This window comes from Palaemon carinicauda, chromosome 1, assembly GCF_036898095.1.
Source record: "Palaemon carinicauda isolate YSFRI2023 chromosome 1, ASM3689809v2, whole genome shotgun sequence".
NCBI classification, from domain to species: Eukaryota; Metazoa; Arthropoda; class Malacostraca; order Decapoda; family Palaemonidae; genus Palaemon; species Palaemon carinicauda.
This window is the reverse complement of record NC_090725.1, coordinates 152,257,016-152,277,015: the sequence shown is the minus strand read 5'-3', so window position 1 is coordinate 152,277,015 and position 20,000 is coordinate 152,257,016.

The window sequence follows — 20,000 nt, the reverse complement described above, 5'->3', positions numbered from 1 at the left end:
ATTCTAAAGAATGTTTAACAGAGAGGAAAATCTAATTATGTTAAGTTAATAGAAAATATAAGACTGCCAATGCCTGTGCTTCCGTGATATCAAAAGGAAAGATGCCATGAAACTAGACGATGCTAAACACTTCATAAGTGAAAAAAAAAAGTGATAGATGAGAGATATGAGGATGAGCAGTCACATACAATAAACGAACAAAGAATCAAGCTGGATACACCAAACAAAATGTAAAATGAAAAGGAAGAACTCATCCTCCGATTAGTGTTGAGAGAGAGAGAGAGAGAGAGAGAGAGAGAGAGAGAGAGAGAGAGAGAGAGAGAGAGAGAGAGAGAGAGAAATATCTCAAACAAGTTATCATAATAGCTATACGGGTGAAGAGTCCACTAGTACAGACGCACTTACCAACCATGTCTGCCGAGACGAAGAACTCGCAAAGAGTCAAGCTTCCGAAAAAACATTATTCTCTGTTATGCCAATTTTGATATGGATACTTATACCAGTGTGTAATGTACCCATATTTTTTTAGTGTATCTCATTCTAGAATAAATGACCGCATTTGTGTCAGTCGAAACTTGAAAGGTGTCTGATAACTACTGCTACTGATTAAATCTCCATGGCATTTGATAACCTATATTACGTAGCTGCTAAAGAGATGAATATATTGAGAAGACTAAATTTAAAGCCTTTGGAAGAGGCCTTTCAACAATTATAACTATGATAGTAATACTCTACCATTATTCGTCTCTCCTTCACTGCTATTTCTACTTCTATCACTACTATTACGACTATAACTACTCAATACGAACTGTACTTATTTTTTTTCCATCTGGTAACTATATAATAGTTTTTCATACCTGCTTTTGGTCCTTGTGTAGCCTGTCATTTTCAAAGTAAATATGCTGAAAATCACTGCCATCAATTTTTTTATTTCCTTTTCTCTTCGCTCTTGAAGAGAGATCCCATCAGGGAAGCTTGTGATGTTCCATGAATAGATCCATTCCCGCATACAGTAGTGTGCTACCTACGATCCAAATTATCGTCGATCCTTTGAGCTCGATAACAGCAATCAACCCAGATTGTGTCTTATCAGGAGTAAGGGCGCAGCGAACTAAGTATTCATTTGCATGTGAATGGCAAAAGGAAGGGAGAGTTTCCAAAAACTATATTTTTTCCTTATCCGGTATAGGAAGAACGGTGAATCACAACAAATGGTATGTAATGGATAAGCTTTAGCCATGAGTGGCCTGATGAAGTTGAAGAATTTTGTTTTTTTTTACCGCCTCTACCGTATTCTTTCTGCATCTTGATATTTGTGAAATAGAGCCTAACAGATCTACTTGAAATGTTTTCTTTGCACTTCATAGAGAAAAATATTTTTCATGGATATTGTTTTAGACTTATTAAAAACTTATATCCTTCCACTCCGTCTCCGACATTGAACTAGAGTATCATGGCAATCAAGCAATCTCTCTCTCTCTCTCTCTCTCTCTCTCTCTCTCTCTCTCTCTCTCTCTCTCTGCCAAAATGGTGTAATACATGTAAGATATGGTATTCCATTAATAATCCTCAACAATTGATTAGAAAATGTGATGCCTGTCATGTCCCAACACATCCCACATGTGCTGAAATACAGCAAAAAATAAAAAATAAAGACACAAAGGTATTCTGCTCAACATGCTTAGTCTGGATAGAAAATATAATTAAGTCGAGACTAAATCTGCAAGTAGTTGAAGATAAAGAAGAGGAAGAAGAAGAAACAGAAGAAGAAGAAGAAGAAAAAGAAGAAGAAGAGAACAATGAACAGGATATGTGTAAGGATGCAGAAGAAATCATTGATATAACCTATGATGCCATCCTACAACATACTTATGAAGAAATAAATTACCAGATGGAAACAAATAATAGACCCAAGAGACTCTACCCGGACCTACATAATTTTAGGGAAGAGCAAGAACAAGAAAAAATAGAAAAGAAGGATATAGTCTGCAATATGCTGAAAAGAGGGAATTGCAGATTTGGCGAAAGATGCTACTACAAGCATCCAAAGATATGCCATAATTATGAAATATATGGTAAATGTGCGTATTTAGACGGATATGGAGACGAATGCAGAGATCTCCATCCAAAATTATGCAAAAACCTAAAAGAAGGAAAAGGATGCATTTACAACAAAAAATGTCGATATATGCATCCTGCAACCATAAATGAATGTAAGAAAACTCAGCAAACTGAAAAGAAAAATGAAAGCAAAAAAGAAACAAAAAAAGAAACAAAAAAGCAGGCCGTGTATATACCGCGCTTTGAACCAAGAGCCCCAAGATATGAGGCCTTTCAACCCAAACCTGCACATTTAGAGCCCAACTACAAAGAATGCATCTATAATGCCAGGGGTTGGTGCAGATATGGGGACAGTTGCAGGTATACACACACAAATAAATATGAAGGCGAAAGAGCAAATATAATAGAAAAGTTGGATTTTTTAATGGCAGAATTCCGGGAAATGAAGAAAAGAACATCATATCAGAACAGGAAGGAAGCATGGGAGAATCCATATTATTACCAATATTAAATAATGGGGATGAAACACAAACCATAATAGTAATGAATGCACAGGGTTTAGTCACGAGTAACTCTAAAAGGAAAATAGAGTTCTTAGAAGAACTAACCCAAATTGAAAAAATAGATATATTAAATATAAGTGAAACATGGTATTCCCAAGAGACTGGCAGTGATGACCAAATAAAGGGTTTCCAAACTTATAGATCAGACAGAAAAAATAGGAATCAAGGGGGAACCGCAATATATGGAAGAGACATAAATCAAGGAAAAGTATGTGAAAAATACAGCAACACAGAATGTGAATTGATTGCGGTAGAATTTGAATTTGAAAAACTAATGAATATTGTAGTTTACAGACCCCCAAACACTAAGGAGTTTGACATAATAATAGAAAAAATAGATGATATATGTAGAAACCATAAAGACTGGAATATACTCCTATCCGGAGATTTTAACTTTCCTTTCGTGGATTGGAAAGAACGGATAGAAGAAAGTGGTTGTATGTATACATATAAAAAAGATAGTAATAGTAGCGCAGAAGATAAGAGGCAATTTGAAAAGCTTCAAGATATGCTATTAGAACATAATATGCAACAAATAAACCACATTCCAACAAGAAAGGAAAATGTCCTAGATCTAGTATTTGTGAATGAGGTGAATTATGTTAAAGAAATAATAGTGTATAACACGGGAATTTCAGACCACAATGTCATAGAATTGATAGTTCATTCCAAAGCAAGTGATCACAGAATTAATAAAAGCACAAAACTTTGGGAAGGATATGGAAAATATAACTTTTACAGTAAGAATATAAAATGGTCAGAAATAAATGAAGAACTGAATAAAGAATGGAAAAATGTATTTATAAGTGATAATATACAGGTAAATACGGATATACTGTACAAAATACTGGAGAAAATTGTTGAAAAATATGTACCGAAAAAAAACAATAAATAAAAGACGTACATACCAAGAGACAGAAGGATCTTATTTCAGAAAATTAAAAAGTGGAAGAAAAATCTTGCAAAAGAAAAAAATGTGTGGAAAATGAGGGAAATAAAATGTAAGATAGAAAATGCAGAACAAAAGATTATACAGTCGAAAGAAAATGAAAAAAGGGACTTAGAAGAAAGGACACTTCAAAATATAAAAAGAAACCCCAAATTACTTTACTCCTATGCAAAAAAGATGAATAAAAGGAGAATAGAAATAGGCCCTCTAAGATTTGAAGGACGGCTAACGAATGAAAAAAAGGAAATATGCAACATATTAGCAGAAAAATATAAGAGTGAGTTCCCGCCAAGAATTGCGAATGAGAATAATGAAACAGAAATGAAAGAAGAAAATGTTGAATATCTAACGGATATAGATATTAATGAAGCAGATATTGTTACGGCTATAAACGAAATTAAAAATGGATCGGCAGCCGGACCAGATGGAGCTCCAGCGATTTTGTTAAAAAAAACTACAAACACTATCGCGAAGCCACTTGCAATACTGCTAAGACAGAGTATAGATATGAGCGAGATATATGTTAAACATAAATTAGCTTATATAACCCCTATCTTCAAAAGTGGATCAAGACTAGAGGCAAGCAATTATAGACCTGTTAGTCTAACATCACATATTATGAAAGTGTATGAGAGGGTAATAAAAAAGAAAATAATGAACCATTTAGTCAAAAATAATTTGTTTAATATGGGTCAACACGGTTTCGTACCTGGAAAAAGTACACAGACCCAACTGATAGCTCACTATGAAAACATATACAATAATATGATAAATGAAAAAGACACAGATGTGATCTATCTAGATTTTGCAAAAGCCTTTGACAAGGTAGACCATAACATATTGGAGAAAAAAATGAGAAAGCATAATATTGTGGGAAAAATAGGAAAATGGGTAAAAGAATTCCTGCAAAACAGAAAACAGATAGTGGTTGCAAATGACGAGAAATCAGATGAAGCCCAGGTAATATCTGGTGTGCCCCAAGGTACGGTATTAGCTGCACTGCTATTTGTTATTATGATCTCAGACATAGACTGTGATGTTGAAAACTCCGTAGTGAGAAGTTTCGCCGATGACACAAGAATAAGTAGAGAAATTACTTGTGATGAAGATAGGAACTCACTACAAAGAGATCTAAACAAAATATATGAATGGGCGGAGATAAATAGGATGGTATTTAACTCCGATAAATTCGAATCAATAAATTATGGAAACAGAGAAGGAATGGTGTATGCATACAAGGGACCTAATAATGAGACAATCACAAACAAGGAAGCAATTAAAGACCTTGGTGTAATTTTAAATAGGAATATGTTATGCAACGACCAAATAGCAACACTGTTGGCTAAATGTAAAGCAAAAATGGGAATGTTATTCAGACACTTTAAAACAAGAAAAGCTGAACACATGATTATGCTTTACAAATCTTATGTGCGTAGTACACTCGAGTACTGCAATGTGATATGGTACCCACACTACCAAAAGGATGTTGCGCAAATAGAGAGTGTACAAAGGTCCTATACTGCTAGAATAGAAGAAGTTAAGGACCTTGATTACTGGGAAAGACTGCAATTTTTAAAACTATACAGTCTAGAAAGGAGAAGAGAACGCTACATGATAATACAAGCATGGAAGCAAATAGAAGGAATTGCTGAAAACATCATGGAGCTTAAAGTATCAGAAAGAGCAAGCAGAGGTAGATTAATAGTGCCAAAAAGCATTCCAGGTAAACTGAGAAAGGCGCACAGGACATTAATCCACTACGCACCAGCATCGATAATGCAGCAACTATTTAATGTGCTGCCAGCTCATCTAAGAAACATATCAGGAGTGAGCGTAGATGCGTTTAAAAATCAGCTCGATAAATACCTAAGATGCATCCCAGACCATCCAAGACTGGAAGATGCAAAATACACTGGAAGATGTATTAGCAACTCTCTGGTGGATATACGAGGTGCCTCACACTGAGGGACCTGGGGGAACCCAAACAAAAAATAAGGCAATAAGGTAAGGCTCTCTCACACATGTCTTTCTAAATGGAGTCAAACAAAGATTACTAGAATCTAAATGAGGTAACATATCTCTGATGATATATATGTTGCACTTGTTCAATTCAGTATATATGTCATTTTATATTTCTAAATAAATGAGATTTTCAGGTATATGATACAGCAATCACGATTAAACGCTAATAATTTTTAATGGCCATCTCATGAAGTTGAAATGACATAGTAGAAGCTACATTTGGTCAAAACGAAAACGATAACCGGAACGTGATATATCCAGGGTTTGTTTTCGTATCCTAATCTGTGGAATTTTTTTCTTTTTTATTAGCCAACGCTTCGAGATTAATAAATGTTATTAGCGAAACGGACGCAGTTTTATCAATAAGAAACGCAAAGAAAAATCAGTGTAAAAAAAAAAAGAAAAAGAAAAGAATATCTAATGAAAATAAAGGCTACGTATTCGGTTCTATTTATGTCAAACCCGCCATATGAGTGGAATTTTTTTTATTTTCTCAGTTATCATTATTTTCAAATATCACTCTTTAGTAAGTTATTTTGCTTTACACAAGTTTTACTACAACGGCCCTCTTACCCAACTTTTTTTTTTCCAAGTTATGAGACCAGCAAGTCATATTTTCGCATTTCAAGTTCTCCAATGACATCCCTGTGCATGCGCACTAACAGTTAATGTCCAAGGCAAACCGTCAAATATGGTATTCAGCTCTGTAGCCTTAGTGAGGCCTTAGGCATTATCCAACCTGCTCATACTGTCCATTACTTTGAGGACTGTATTCCCGGTTCTATCACCCAGGGGAATCCTACTTACTACTTGGACCTAGAAGAAAAGTACATTGTATACTTTTTTAGGTACGTTGCGAATCAAACTGTTAAATCTGAGTTCACTGACAATTACATGTTATAAGCACTTAAAAGGCTCCCCCCCCCCACACCTTGCCCTCTATCGGAATAAGAAAGGACATATGTGTATTAGGGGTAATTTCAGCAATCTCAGCCTTGTCCAATTCATTTAATCATGTTTCAGATAATTCCTAATATGTCGAACTATTTCTCACTATTCAATTCTTGAATTTGAATAGTTTAATTACCTTAAGATCGAAGAACTACCTAGCCACAATTTATAGCATTAATAACCGTAATCAGTATTTTCTGTTAATCTATTCAATTCCAAATAATAAGTTATAATTGATGACTGATTTTCAGTTTTTTGGTATCATGGGATCGAATGTCATAGACACCGATATCATATATTATAGGTAAAGAATAAAATCATATTCAATTAAAACCATTAATTACGAAAATGTACTTATAAACTTCAGATAGCTCTCCAAAGACCTGCTTCTGAAATAAATCTAAAAATACCTCTAGCAAAGTATAACACATCCATCCCAAGAATCTTGGGAAGAATGAACCTGCCTTCCTCACACAGATCCTTGAACAAATATGTATTTCTTAAGGTTCTAATATGGGACATTTGGTCAACATATGCCTCACGGTCAGGCGTACCAAACAATCGCCGCAATATGGCTGGTGTTTCTCAATCACCAGAGATGGTCCATGTGGCAGACCTCCATATATGGATGATCGGTACTGAAGTGGTGAACAGATAAAACTAAGATTTTTTTTTCTTTTTTTAGCTAGATATCTAAAATGCCCAAAATACAGATTTTGAGCGAAGCGAAAAATCTATTTTTGGGTGAGGTAGCCATGTCGTCCTGATGGAAGTTTACCAGAGCATTACTGTATCTGTGGATTCTCAATCAGTGCCGTACTTTCAAGAAAGTATTTTCCTCGTCCGTCTATACCTAGAGACCTATGATGTTACCGTCATACATCATTTCATCTAAGCATGAACTATGTTAGTGCTTCCTGCCCCCTACAGGGAAGAGTCGTACTAGACTCTGGAAAAAGTCTCGAGGAGTACATAAAAATTTATGGATGACAAAATGACAAGCTTGTATAGTGGTCTCGCCCTATACAATATGAAGCATAGTTTGTATAAGAATCACCAATGTCAGAATAAATTTGTGACACCTTCCCCATTGTGACTACTCTTATAAACTATTGGATAATGGTTGTATCCGCATAGAAACAAATTTTGCCTCTTTGCCACCAACCCGTTATGGTACCACGTCAACCCTTCCAAGGAAGGGTTAGAGTGAGTGGACTTTTGCTTGAATCAGGGAACAGTCTCGAAAGACATACCATGATAAAAATATCCATATTTTAATCTTAATGCTCAGTACTTTTCTAATAGAATGAGTGTGGGTGAATAAGACGCAGGGTTCACTATGAACTAGTTTATTGAAATTTAATAAACGTACATATCAGATCAACATTTATAAAATTTATAAAATGTGGATGATATGCGTAAAAGCATAAAGGAAAACAGTCAACAGAAAATATAGTTTTATCTACTAGGAAACAGATTTGCCACTTCAATTGAATTATCAATAATAATGATATAGTCTGTATACTGTTTACATACACTAGCGTAAAAATCGCTTGGCACAAGTGTCCGTATATGCTATAGATTACCGACGTCAATGGAACAGTTTGTAAGGACACTTTCGTGGCCTATCGCTCAGCGTGTAGTAACATACAGTGACTACACGCGCACCCTCTTAATTAATCGTCCCAAATTAATTACACTGTTCCTTGCATATTTAAAACAGAAGGTTAAAGAATTCTACCTGCTGCTACCACAGATCTCATAAGTTGCTTCACTTGCTTTGCCTAGTACATAAAAAACGCCTTGGATGACTACCAGCCGGTGTGCAAACAAGGATGTTCAAAGTACATATAATTTTGGAAATTTTATGGAAGAAGCAACTTTCCTCGGATCATGACCAACACGTGTACTGTCTGGATCCGTTCTGCGAATAACACGGGTGAATTTCGCCCATAGTTATAGATAACTTTGAACACAGGGTTTCTCTTCTGAACAGCTGTCCTCCCATAAAGTCTGAAGTTCTATGAAGATAGACCTTTAGGCACTCCACTGGGCATAGAGATGCATCTTCCTTCAGAAGGCAGTTCTTTAGGGAACCCACCTGTTGGTGGGTAGCTTGTTCCTTGAAAGAAACGTTGGGTCTGGAATTAGATTCAGTTCTCCCTCCAAGAACTGGACGTAGCCTTCCTCTCTAGAGAGAGTCACTATTTCATAACTCTGGCTCCCAAAGCAAGTACAAACAGAAATATGACTTAAATTCAAAACCTGCTAAGCACATTCCTCATTGTTCATTATATATACACAATGAGGAATCATATCTAATGACCATGCAAGGGGTCTTTGGACACGCTGGAGGGCTGGTTCATTAAGAACGTCGTAAGGAAGGTCGACCTGTAAGGCATAAGGTATCTGACTTGTCAAGGCAGGCTTGAACAACAGAATTGTGTTGGCTGCTAAACCTTGTTCTTGAAGGTGAATAAAGAATGATAAATGGGAATCTGACGGGATTTCTTTTGGTTTCTTTGCCTTGACAAAGAATAGCTATCTCTTCCCTGAAGCCTCATAATGCCTTCTGGTTTCCTCCAAAAGTCTAAACTGACTTTTAAACACCGAATCTTTTTCTCATCGTGAAGGAGAGAAAATCTTGAGATGTAGGTTCTGTGATTTCTGTGAAAGAGCGAAGACAGTCGACTTCTGTACCCCCTGAGACAGGGATGGATCCGGTAGCGGTACGAATTTTAGTCGTGGTTCCAATGCCAGAGCGAACCACACGCTATTTGGCCACTTTTGGGCAACTATTAATGCTTTCCCTTTGAAGGATCTCAGCTTATCAAGGACATTCAAAAGGAGGTTGTGCGGAGGGAACAGATAGATATTGGACCATATGTTCCAATCCAGGGACATAGCGTCCACTGCCTCCGCTGACGGCTCCTCGTAAGGGGACACGTAACGATCTATTTTCTTGTCTTTCGTCGCAAAGAGGTCTATCTGCAGCTCTGGGACTTGACTCGAGATGAAGGAGAACGATGCTGCGTCAAGGGACCATTCTGACTCTATAGGTGTAAACCTAGATAGAGCGTTCCCTGTCACATTGCGGCACCCTTGAATGTGAACTGCTGACAGGTGCCATTTCTTCCTTTCCGCCAAACGGAATATGGACGACGTCACTTGGACCTCTTCGCGCGTTTGATGCGTATTGTCTCCAGACTCCTGTTGCATCCTTAAGCTGTGCTCTTAGCACTGGATCTGTTATCGAAGCAAACTATAGAGAGCCCAGCACTCCCCCCTGTTCGCGTCTTGATATCCGTTTGGATTTCAATAGTCTCTTGACAGATCTTGCTATTTCTTTCCTCTTCTTACTAGTAATGGAAAGCCGATGTGACTCCAAATTCCAGTGGATTCCCAACCACTGAAATTTTTGACCTGGAGAAAGACGAGACTTTTTGATGTTGATCTTGAATCCCAGATGTTCCAGGAACTGGATCACTATCTTAGAAGCTTGCATGCATTCTGTCCTGGATGCTGCCCAAACCAGCCAGTCTTCCAAGTAGGCTACTACTTGGACCCCCTTTAGGCGTAATTGATGGATGGCTGCGTTGGCGAGCTTCGTGAAAATCCTCGGGGCTATGTTTAGCCCAAAAGGCATGGCTCTGAAAGCGTAAAGTTTTCTATGTAACTTGAAGCCTAGGTAGGAGGAGAGGTGACGATTAATTGGAACGTGCCAATAAGCGTCAGACAAGTCTATAGAGACAGTATATGCCCTTCTGGGCAGTAGGGTCCTTATGTGCTGAAGTGTGAGCATTCTGAACTTGTAGTTCACTATGAACTTGTTGAGTGGCGACAAGTCTATAATAACTCTGAGTTTTTCTGAGTCCTTCTTTGGAACACAAAACATCCTTCCTTGAAATTTTATGGACTTGACACTCCGGATTACTCTTTTGTCTAAGAGTTCTCGGACATATTCTTCCAGAACGGGGGATGAGTGTTGGAAGAATTGAGGAAATTGAGGTGGAGGACTGCTCCAGCTCCAACCTAGTCCATTTTTAATTAGGCTGTGGGCCCAGGGATCGAAGGTCCAGCTGTAGTTTCCCTCCAACTGGAAGTATCTTACTTCTGCTGTTGTGGATCTGAGGACTTGCCTCCTTGATCACGTCCTCCCCTGTATCCCCTTCCTCTTGAAGGGCGTCTAGAAGAACCTCTGGCTGTTCCTCTAGCTCTCGAACGAAGGAGGAAGTCTGCCTTTCGAAGGCTGGGTTAAGAACTGGCGACTGTGTCACTACTTGTAGAGGAACCAGCTGGTACGTGGTTGGAGGTTATGCCTAGGCCTTTTTGTCTTCCTCATCTGGAGAAGACTTTCTCTTAAGATCTAAGCCCCACTTTTTGAGAAGGTTCCTATTCTCTGTGGCGGCCTTGTCTACTACCTATTTAACCACTTCATTGGGAAAGAGGTCTTTACCCCAAATACGAGAGGAGATCAGTTTCCTCGGTTCGTGCCTCACCGCAGCCAAGGCGAACACGAACTCTCTACAGGCTCTCCTAGCTTTAATAAAGCTATAGAAATCCTTCGTAACTGTGGCCAGATGGGTTTTGGCCACAACCATGAACATTTCCTGGATCTTGGGGTCACTTGCCATCGTTTCTAGTGTCGTTTGCAACGACATCGATGCCGTAAATCTTTCCTTTGTCTCTTGCTCTCTACGCAAGAGAACCTCCGACAGTTTTGGAAGTGCCTCACCAAACTGGCGTTCAGCAATATCAGCTTCCAGCTTCCCGACTGAGAAGGTAAGGTGTATGTCCTTCCAGTCTCCTTGGTCCAAGGCAAGGTCAAAGATAACTGCTTGCACTTCTCCATGGAGGGGCATGGTTTCCCTGCCTCCACCGCCTTTAAGGCTGCCCTATATCCCTTTTCCAAGAAGGGAAAGGCTCTGGTAGGAGAGGCCACTAAGGTGGGAAGCTTCTTACTCAAGGCGGGCACCTTTGAGTTAGTGAAGCCCCTCTCTTTCATCGAGCTTTACTATGGTAAAAAAACTATGACCTCCTTTGGCTCTGTCTCCTCTTTTGAGGCTGGCTCCTTCCTAAGATGGACATAGCAGTCCGGATAAGAATCTTTGTTGGGCCAAAATTCCACTTCTTCCAGGGGAATTGCTCCCAACTTTTCTGAGATCACGATCTTCCCGGTTGTCATCGGCATGTGTTCGGTATACCTCCAAGGATTAGTATCCGAGCACAAAGGAAGCTCCTTCACGCTGAGCCTCTTCTGGGGCCCACGTGATGCTGCAAGTCTACGTATCTCCAGTTTCATTGCAGATTCCTTCTCATCATTCTTCCTTTGAATTTGTTGGATCATCTCAACAATGGAAGAAAGAGTCCTTCCCAGTTCATCTGGGATAACAGACGATGTAGACAGAATAGGCTCTGGGTCCGAAACCAATGTAACCGACACTTCGTCGATTTCTTCCTCTTCTACTTGAGGAGCCTGGATCAGCTCCTCCTCCTGACCTTCTCCTAGAAGGTCCTTCTCAGTAGAATTCAACACCTCCGACATCCTATCGTCCAATTGGATGTCTTGAAGGGCGGCTGAGACTTCAGAATCTAACGGATTCTCGGCAATTGATATCTCCACCTGAGGCTGGGGGATGATTGCATCAGCCGGTGCTTTAGGGAAAAGGTAGGCCCTCATCTTCTCATTTGGAAGGTAGGGACCTGAGGGGTTTTTCTGAAAACCCCTCACCCAGGATTGTAACGTTTCCCTGGCAGCATCCCTTGACTCCGTTGACTTAGGGTCGTCAAAAGCCTTGGTAATCAGGTTAGAACAAACTGTACAAACCTGAGGGTCCCAATAGCGAAGATCACCTCTGGAGGCTGCGCATACTGCATGCCTCCTGCAATATTGATGTCCACAGGAGTTCTTACTGTGGACATTACAGAGCACACTCCCGCACTTCGGATGGTCCTCTTGTAAAGAGAAGAAAAATCCATGAGTATCAAGTGAAGGCTTTCACTTACTGTATATTGACACATTTAGCTTATATAGTAAAGCTATAAAAGAAATAAGGAAAGACATATACTTGTATTTCCTGTCCAGTTAATTGCTGAAACCTCCCGAGATATTAAAACTAAGGTTAATTCTATTCTAGAATACCTTATGTAATTTCCTAAACGAAAATTTAAGGTGTAGTTCACACCTTGAGATAAAGTTTTAATATACGGGATAGAAAGAATACAGAAAGAACTTACTTTTTATGTATTGTACGGTCTCAACAAAAGGCTGTACAAGATAACATTAAGTATGATGAAGAACTTTTAGTGTTATCACAAGCATTGTACAGTAGTTTCTGCTAATGCAGTGTGTACTACACTACGAATACAGCAACTACTGTATATCGCATGCTGTTGTGCCGGCGTGCACCTGCACTTGCCGGCCGGCAAGTACCCCTGTATAGTTCAAAGATATACTATATTTAACTAATAGGCGGCAGCCCCCTGATTCGCGACTGTGTGCCGGCCGGCAATCATTGCCAGCCGACGGCTGAAAACACTAATACCTGGCTGCCGGCTGCTAATCGTTGTGGCCAGCAGATTCGGGCTGTGTTTTCACTGCCGGCCGGCAAAGGTAATAAAACCCATGCCCGCCGACAGTAGCCAAGAACCAGAGAACCTCCACCTGCCCGGCTGTCGGCTGTTAAGCCAGCAGCCGGGTTAGGGGTGCAACACAATAGTCAGAGATACAGTATGGATGTAAGGTTATAAGGCGGTATTGCCGTACGACCTTCCATCCAGAGAGAGTGAACTTATGGAAGGGGAGAATGTAGCATTCAGGCTTCCAAAGAATCCATAGCCTGCTGGACTCTACCAGCAGACATGGAAGGGAGACTAAGGGAGGTCTGGGGTTCACTCTGCAAAGAAAAAAGGGTCTCTGCCAGCCGACATGTAGTGCCAGCCGGCAGAGAGCTGAGCCTGTCCTCCATCCTAACCTGTACTAGGTACGGAAGTAGGACTGCGGCCAAAAGAAAATAAAAGAAAGAGAAGTGGAGAAGGGATAAGGGTCCTATAGACTTCGTTCTAGCAGGAGACACACTCAGCTGTTAGGGAAGCTCATCCTAACCAAGAGTTGTCTATTAGGGAGGAAGACTGGCAATACTTGCTAACCTCCTCCCAACCAGAACAAAGTTAGGTGAAGTTATTTCGCCGGGCAACAGAGAAAACTCATTCTCCAGCCCGAGAAAAACAACAAAGGACAGTCTGCTAGGCCACTAGAGGAAGGAATCATCTTTCCAACATGGACTAGGGAAGCAAAGCTTCCTGTGTCCGCCCCTAACCTAGCAAAGGAGACTCTTTCTCTATGCTAGGAAGAAGCAGACCACAGACTAAAAACTCTGATGTTCTTGCCTAACCCAAAAAACCAGTCGCTCTGGTTATCAGGTCAGGACAGACATATCATAGAATAGTTATACTTGAATTATTATACAGATAGAACCACTAGGATTAAGCCGAAGGCTTACAGAGGGAGAGAGGGATTGAATTTAGCCTCCGGAGGAGAAAAGAACAGTCGGGGATGTGCGAAAGTATACTACTGTACCTAGAATACTAGACTAGGTAAGATGAGAATCGATAACCTAAATAACCGAAACTCTCTCGTATACAATCTTGGAAAAAACATTCAACAATATCTTACATGAATAAAATATTTGCCTATAGCTTCAATAATATAACATTCGAAAAAACTTAAATCATGCATGCAAGTACTAGTGCCAGACTTCTAGGCTACGAAGCCTCACGAAGGGCAAGATTGGTACCTCGACCCGTGTCGAAATCACCGAGCTAAAACTGACGGTAAAATATAAGCCTTCCTAGCGGAGCTAAATAGAATAGCTAAATTATTAAAGCATAACAAACCGGGAACGTCGCTCCAGCTAACTAAATGACCCATAAGAGCGAGCGATAGCATCCAGGATGCCTCCGGTAGGCAACAGCTCTTGTTTACGTTAAAATCACTTTTGATTTAATTCAAAACAACAAGACCTTACATTTATACATAGTAAATATAATACTCAACTTACTAGAGGCAGAAGAGGCCGGAGAAGTCATCAAAATGTTGAATTAAATCCAAATAACGAGAGAACACAAGGGAAAACACCAAGTAGTAGAGCTACACGAAAAGGAATAAAGTGGGCGCTACCGCCTTCATCAGATACACACTGGAAACGGAATAGGAGAGATGCCTTATGAGCGGCTCTCTTTTCATTCTCGTTTCAGATTCTTGTCACTATACCCCCTCAAAGCGTTAATACTGTTCGGGGCGAAGATAGCTATATGACGTGTCAAGAATACGTCCTCTGATATTATGCGATATCCCTGTGAGATTATTTAGTGATATTTGCTCCAGGAGTTAGAATTCTTGATACCTTAAGGTAAAATTCTCTGGGAATATCACTGTAGTCAAATATACCCTAGAAAGCTACCTAATAGGAACTTCCATCAGGACGATATGGCCTGAGCCCAAATATATATATATATATATATATATATATATATATATATATATATATATATATATATATATATATATATATATATATATATATATATATATATATATATATATATGACGACAGTAGGCCGGGAAGACAAAGGAAACAAATATTTGATAAATGCTTTCATGCTATTATTAAAGATCTTCATTGTATTATGATTTAAGAATATATTAAGAATAATTATTTAGAAACTATTGGATAATGAACAAATAGAAAAAAAATTAGCAAATTGCAAATTATTTAAAAGCTAGTTGTTTAAAAATTTTGTTTACTATTACTTCATTCAGTTTGTACTTACCTGGAATTATTTTTGTTAACAAACTCCATAAAAACAAATCTTTTCCTTTTGCTAGGCTGTGTTTATGAAATATGATGGATACTTCAAAACAAATGTGATTTCGTAAATTTTCCTAACTTCAGCTTCAAAATATTTGGGTAGCTTACCGGTACCTGTAAAAAAAAAAAAAAAAAAAAAAAAAAAAAAAAAAAAAAAAAAAAGTTTGGTTGGTGGTTGATGATTAAGATAAAAATTGTTTTCTATCCATAGCAAATTTATAATATCTTCTTGTCTGAATACAGATCTGAATATCTTATTATCGACTTCTATCTCTACTGAATACTCACTTGATGGTACCAGCGTATTTACGGCTGTTAGAAGAGATTTTTCATCCTTATGGATAGGCCAAGCATTAAATATATCAACATGTCTTACCCAAGAGAATACCTGCAGGAAGAATCCTCGGTAGGTTTTTTTCTCAAAAATTCTATGACAATATTGCTTAACAAAGGATATATAGTATTACCAATTTCCATGCCATATTTTTGTTCATAGAATTCACCATTAAATGTGAATCTATAGCCTTTTATATATTTATACATACAGTATCCACAATAAATGTATATTTGACAAGTTACTCTTTGAAAAACTCCTGTAATTCATTCTCGGATACTTTTGTAGAATGTGATTTAACATCAAAGCTTATCAAATTAAGATTATAATTAAATGTAAACGGCCTTATCCTACAAATAAAATCTTAATTGTTTTCTACAGATATAGTTCCAAGAACAGTTGATAACTCACTTACCAACCATTTAGATAAGTTAGTTAAAACACTATCCCACGGAACTTAGGATAGGTCTAGCAGGAATGTTTTCTTTATGAGTTTTAATTACACTATCTAAATATGGTTGCTAGGGACCCCTTATGATGAATTGAAGCTATTTTTTAGTCCTACATTTAGACTTTCTTTATTCGAATCTTCTATCATCTTTTGCAATTCCTCTCATTATTCACTAAAACTCAATTATGTCATCTGCAAATATCTATATTGTTAAAGTATTGCTTATTGATATTGATTTCTACATTTTACTAATCTAAATTCTTAAAACCTTTTTCTAAGCACGCTGAGAGTTATTCAGGAGAGATGGGGTCTCCCTGTCTAACTCCTTTCTCAATCGGAATTTTCTAACTATCTTAATTGTAGGAATGCTGTACTTCCTGTATAGATAAATTTAAGTGTTCATACATAGGATTCATCTATTCCCTCTCTTTGAAGAGCTTTCATTACTGCTGAAGTTTTTACAATATCAAGATTGTTTTCATTGTCTGTCATGCATAGTGGTTTGCCATATTTTGTTTATTTGTCCATTATATGGATATGGGCAGCTATTGAATACCAATTGCTAAACTCTGCCAGCTCTCTCTTGGGTAATCAAACTCTAGCTTTCTTTTTATTCGGACTAATATGATTTTTGTAAGTATTTATATATTACCGAGGATAAAGTTATTGGGCAATACTTTGTCAAGTCTTTATGCCTCCCTTTTTGTGACTTAGTATAATGATAAAGTTTTGTGAAAAGTTCAGAGAGTCTTCCTACTCCGAAATCTTATCCTGCTGCTTTAACTTTTTTATGCATTTTGATGCTTTCTGTTCTTCTACAGTTACGTTTGGTACTGTCTCAGGTGTTTCAATATTTTTATTGACAAAGTTATTACTATCAATATTGTATACCATTGTATAGAAACCCTCTACTATTTTCATCACCCCTACCTTTTTTGTTGATAATATTTCTCTGTTCATTCTTTAATGTAAGCATCTGTTGGAACCCTGTTCCAAGTCTAATCTTTTTATCAATTTGATGTTTCTTTCTTTCTTCAGTTTTCCTTAAGATCATAACTTGTGTAACAAGAATGTTTTGTTTGAAAAATCCACTACCGGCATCAGTTAATTTCTCCTTATGAAGACAATATAGATTTGGTTAAATAGCTGCAAATATGTGGGCCAGGAACCATAGAAGTTTTTCCAATTGGAAGTATTTTGTTGAATAGTTTCGTATGTTGTTGAAAATGCATATTCGCTGATTCACGTGCAAAGCTACAAAAGTATCAGAGTGGTACGATTTTCTTTTGTAAATTCAATATCATTGGTAGTATTATATGAGAATGATGTTCATGTTAAATATCAATTCCTTTTACAACTGTGAAATCTTAGCTCATGACACAAGAGTTAGCAGTACATCCATTAGACATTCTCCAGATGAGGTACTTTTTGTGATACATTATTTCTCTATAATTCAAAGAATTCCGGCACTGTTGTTGTTATTATTTAATCATTAAAACTAAGCTATCGACGAAGCGTTTTTTATTTATTAAAATACTTTGACAATTTTCCTCAGGCCCAATTCATTTGTTTTTTTTAAGCTTTCAATACTGCTTGAACTTATCCCAATGCCACGTTCAAAATAGTCTTCCTAAAAACTTCTAAAGTTTATATTTCGCTAGCATTTGGAAATCGTAAAAAGTATGAGCAAGCAGTGACCACAAGGCCTCTTATTTCAGTCAGAGGGCTGTTTTCCCGAAGACCATGAGATTATATATATATGTATATATATATATATATATATATATATATATATATATATATATATATATATATATATATATATATATATATACACGCACAAACACACACACACACACATATATATATATATATATATATATATATATATATATATATATATATATATATATATATATATATATATATATATATATATATATATATATATATATATATATATATATATATATATATATATATATATATATATATATATATATATATATATATATATATATATATATATATATATATATATATATATATATATATATATATATATATATACGCATATATATATATATATATATATATATATATATATATATATATATATATATATATATATATATATATATATATATATATATATATATATATATATATATATATATATATATATATATATATATATATATATATATATATATATATATATATATATATATATATATTGTGGGAAATAATTCCGGGAAAGGCCTCCCCGTTTCTGATTTCCGGACCCGAGCCTGTAGGATAGAGCGCCAACACTCGCACACTGGACAAACTAGAGAACCGCAACGAAGACGGTTTGCTTTCCCTACACACGTTTAAGTCCAAAGATTATTCTATACCGGGACTGTCGGCACCTTGATGTTCAAACGCTACTCCAGGGCGCACAATAGTAAATCCCAATCAAGTGTGGTTGGACTAAATCAGTTACGTTAACGACAGTTTCACTAAGAGTTAGGGGGAGCAGTACTGTAATAGTCAAAACGTCCTAAGGACCACCGGGAGGTAATACTGTAGAACATTACAATAAAGGATTGACACCGATAGCTTTATATTGACGTAAATATAAACTTACCCTTAAGTCATATCTCACCTCATGTGATAACTCATTTAGTCATTTAAAAATGTAAAGGTCAAGTTAAAAACAGTTAATAATTTTAACCTAAAAATGGCGTTTATTTCCATAAAGTACATCAGGAATTTTCACCTAACTGACACAGGAAAAAACAGCAAAACTACCTAATTGAAATTTGAATGAAGACCGCATGGCATATGAAAAATGAAAAATGCCAAGATAACGGCCAAATCAATTAAATCGTAAATCAATAATCAAATAACTAATCAACCAATGAAAGTAAAAATGGTGACTGAAATAATATCAAAAGTTCTACTTACCACTTTGAACACATTCCTCTCGGGCAAAAAATTCAAACTTGATAGAGGGGAAGGGGAACACAACTTATTGTAATGGACACACCACGAATGATTAAACCAGACAGTTTGAACATGACTTCCTAGCTAAATGAGCACATCGTTAAATAAAGGCTAGAAAAAAGGGGGGGGGGGGGGCAGTTCCTTGGCCAAGGTTGAGCACCGTTAATTAGTACTCACGCTCTTGAGGGTTGATTGTAGACGTTGAAGTGGAAGCATCTTGTAAACTGTTAACAACACGGTGCATCTTCACTTCTGCACTGACGTGTTTTGTCTTCGTAAGCCTATCTTTTGAAAAAATGGCACAAAGCAAGACATACTGTTGGTTAGTAATTGGTTGACCAACAGGTAGTTGAAGCGACGCCTAAGTTTAAGCGGCGTCCAAGTAGAAGGGGCTATGCCTACGTCCGTCTCCCACGTTTCCTGGTTTTTAAGTGGGGCGCTCACACGCTTCTGGCTCCCGCCGCTGAGCTGGTTCGAGCCGGTCGAGTCTTCTTCAAATTTCCATGCGTTCATGGTTTGCTGAAGGGTGCTTCTTCTTCAAATTTCCATGAGCACGCGGTTTGCTGAAGGGTGCTTTTTATAAATACAAGGATCATTCTTGAAACTCCAGGGGAAAGTAATTATATAGAAATCCTACTGTCTGGCTTATGAAAATTAATATACATACAAAAAAATTTAAGTGGCGTTTAGGGATGTCCAATAACACAGAAAACAATCCTAGCTAAACAGACTTATAAATAGGTACTGAGATGTAAATAGCAATAAGCTAAGATCAATGAGTTACGTAAATTAAAGAGTTACTTAAATACAA